Genomic DNA, 4,015 nt, shown 5'->3' with positions numbered 1-4,015 from the left:
GCTGCTAGTAACACATCTCGGCGTCTGATCGAAAACGGTCGATCACGAATCATGCAATGACTGGACACAACCATGACAACCAAATGATTGATCTGATCAGTGATCCATACTAAATGGAAGCCGGATAGGACCACAAGCACAGTCAGCTCTGGATCAGAAAGTAGCATTTAGAACAGCAAAGCAGCAGGAAAATGGAAGCAAGGAACATTCAGGATTTCTGGATGTTGCCGTCTCTATGCTAGAGAAAGATTGTACCTGTGTCGTAGGTACCGCGAGTCAAAATTCAGCAGGAAAGTAGCACGGTTCCAAGCATTAGACTTAAATGAAGCCATGGAATGCACCATCAGCAATCAGAATTACCAATAATGAATCTACCACTATTCAGACCTGACACTAGCATAGACCTTTGAGCAATAATGAATCTATCGGAACCAACAAACTGGTTCTCAAAAATAAACATCAAGTGGTAAGATCGATAAACAAGCCGATATATATACAGTTAACACAAGGAAACTGCTCATCAAGGATCGAACAAGTATAGTGAAACAATCAGAATTACTATTCATACCAAGAAATGCAGGGAATCAATCAAACGCTGGGAGAAATAAAAAAATATTGGCACTACCTGCTTTGCCCAGCAATCAATCACCGTGCTGTGCCCAACGACGGGAAGAAGTGAGGCTGCCGCAGCATGACCTAGCAAGGCATGACCATGAGAGCTCGAACTTCCGTTCCTCTCGGTGATCACTCAGAGCTAGATCATGCTGGCAGCTTCACTCGTTCCCTTGGGCAGTTCCAGGCTAGATATATTGCATAAAATACCATGACCAGATAGATGGAAGCTTCAAGCTTAGATCCAAAAACTTAGATCCAAAAGCACACAGGAGATGGAAGGATCTCTATGAAATAAGGGACGATGGCCACTGAATCTAAGAAGCTGCTAAACTTATTCCTGAAGATCAGCTACCTTAATCTTTCCGCTGGAAAATTGCTCCGTGATCTGATCTGATCTGGTTCGGATCAAGAAACCTGATGTGTAGCATCTCAAAAACCAAAGATTATGCACGGAAGGAAGAAGGGGAGAAGACAGGAACATGGCAACTTCCAAGACCTACAGAGAGATAGAGACGCGAGTAGATGGGCAAGGAAGAGAGATACAGATAAGTGTACAACGGGAAGCAAGGCCAAACGCAAGATTTATAGAGGGGTTGTGGTGGGGGAGATGTAACAATATTGCAACTTATGCAACTCTCAGCTGCTCAGAATAGTGGTTGAGTGGGAGTAAAGTGGAGTGAAGGATTTGAGTGAGGGGGGTGCAGGGCAGAAGAGGCCAAAGGGCGGAGCTAGGAGCTATGCCTAGGACCTAGGGTTCTAGAGGCCTATAGGGGACCTAGACAGCCACCGCTGCAGAGCTGGTGGAGTGAGTAGGGGTGTCAGGGCAGGGGGGAGGGTGCTGCGCGCAGTGCAGACTGCAGGAGGAGGCAGGAAAAAGAGATGGTAAAAAAAGATTTGGGTTGCATAGCGTCGGTTTGATGGATGGATCGGGGGATGGGGAATCAAGACAAACCCAGCCGTACCCCATGCGGGCTCGGCCGTTTTAATGGGCGCCACCTTTATGATTCAGCCTTGCTTTCGTGATGCAGCTTTTCACACAGTAGTAGTGATTAAGGACGTGTTCAAGGCACTCGTATCATCAAGCTTTCAATCCAGGCAATAAACCTGCACATTTTGGTGACTTCATGAGATATTAACATTTACCATAATCATGCGTGTGCAAAAAACACATGCTAGAGGCAGCTGTGTTTTTTTAAAAAAAATAAGCGGGGGCACCACCATATCATTTAAGAACAAAGAAGTAGAATCCAGACCCGTACACTCGATCTCTAATAAGGAGAATACACAGAAGCAATAGTTTCATAAAGTGCATTTTGATACGAAAGGTCACATTGTTGATCTTTTCCCCTAAAACCCGATCAAACTCACACATAAATCAACAATGAACTCCAGAATTCGGAACACTCCAAGCTACCTAAATTTTGAACGCAAACAATAATCAAGCTCTATATATGTACTCCAGGAACCATTCTACTTCGAAAACCAGATTTCGGACTCCAAAATGAGAAGGAATTCATTTTGGGATTTTATATATATACCTCCCAATGAATGGGAAACATACCAAAAAAACAGTGGCATTTTCATGACACAATCTTGGAAAAATAACATATATAAAGATCTGAAGACACACCCAAAAAAAAGAGCAAGACAATTGTCAGGTTTGAGACATGGAAATGTGAAGATATATATACATACAAAATCAACTCAATGAAGACAAATGGCCGCTAGAAATAAAGGATCACTACAAAATAATTAGGATTCAAAATTTTGGAGCAGTAGCGCTCCTTTTCAACTTTACAAATTATCACTTGCAATGCTGAAGGAATGGGGCTTTCGAAGGAAGTACGTACTCATGCCATGCCATAGAAATAATCACCAGTAGTTGCAGTGATGTCGTCATCAAACTAGAGCACACAGCAACATCCACGAACCATACTTCACCAGCTGCAGCAGATTCTGAATTCACGGCTTTGCTTGAGAATAACTTCTACGCACTTTGCAGTCACATGCACATCCAGGTTCGTGCACAGTGCCGCGATTGCTGAGTACTGAGCCCGAATACTGTGTGCCGAGAGCCCGGGACTGCAAACGTCCAACTTAAACCAATCACTCATAACGCCGTATGTTGCTAATAAACACATTCATTTTACTAGGACCATACAGAAAATTAAAGGCTTAATATTTGTATGAATTTGTCTGCAAATTCAAGCTAAGGCTAGCAAGCTAAGCTCGTCTAGGAAAGCTCGTCTACAGAGACCGGAGGAGCATGAGGAAGGGATGAGGGTCGTAGTAGGAAAGGCTAGCAATGCAAGCTAAGCTCGTCTAGGCCTAGGCTCCTAGAACCATAGAGGAGACAACAACGGCAGCAAAAGCATTGTAGGTGCATGGGCGCGTTACGGAGTTACGGTGGTTTGTTTTATAGAAAAATATTCTTTCACATTTGCTAAAGAAATGCCATAACGGTCCCATATTACATCATGTTGACCGGAACCCAAAGACCTCTAGTAGATTGTGCAATGCTCAGCAGAAAAATGGATGGAGGTCCTCCCCGTGTTGAAAAGGCAGGGATTTATGTGGACTTCAAATTTCCCTCTGCATATCAACAGAACTGCCTGGATCAATAACTAGCAAATTATTCCAAACTACAGGATGAAAAAACTGCGAAATCATCGGCCATGTACGTACCCATGCGGCCATGCAAGTTTATTACCGCTTTGTACCAAAAGCTCTCCTTGTGTGGCTGAGGATGTGACAATACTTGGCAAGCTAGCTAAGCTATATAGCTAGGAGGAGCTAGGCTGGGAGGGCAGCCACCAGCAGATCCTCCTAGGCTGGGAGGAGCTATGTACCGTCGACGACGCCTTTCTTCTCCAAGGGCAGCAGAGGTGCAGGCAGGAAAAAGGAGCCCAGCTTACAAGACGCGTGCCTGCATGCGTGTAGAGCGAGGGAGACTAGTCATTGCTCATTAGTCAAGTCTTTGTTGACTGTACCTCGGCTTAGCAAAAGAGAGCAATGACAAAAGGAAAAGCCACGAGCCCACGACGATGATGTGCCCGCTATGCCTATTAGTTTGGTGATCTGGCTCCAAGGCCTTTTCGAGATCTATAAAGATCTTGTCTTTTCTATGGCATGACAAGGCTGCACGCTAACGCTTGCAGAGCATCAGGAAAAATACTCTTCCGGAGTATTTCAGGTTTCTGAATCCGTTCCTCATGAAATCTGTATGTAAACGGGGTTTTGCATGAAGGCATGAAAGCTGAGGTATAAGTGCTGATGGGATAATTTACCTTGCTCTTGGCTCTTGCTGCCGGAACTCAGGACCGCCGCCGCCGCTACCTCTATTCTCTTTTGTGTCTGATTGGTGTTGAAGCATAATTCAACCACAGTTCGTGCCTTCGAG

Source organism: Panicum virgatum, chromosome 9K (genome assembly GCF_016808335.1).
Source record: "Panicum virgatum strain AP13 chromosome 9K, P.virgatum_v5, whole genome shotgun sequence".
NCBI lineage: Eukaryota > Viridiplantae > Streptophyta > Magnoliopsida > Poales > Poaceae > Panicum > Panicum virgatum.
Note: the sequence above shows the minus strand (reverse complement) of the source record.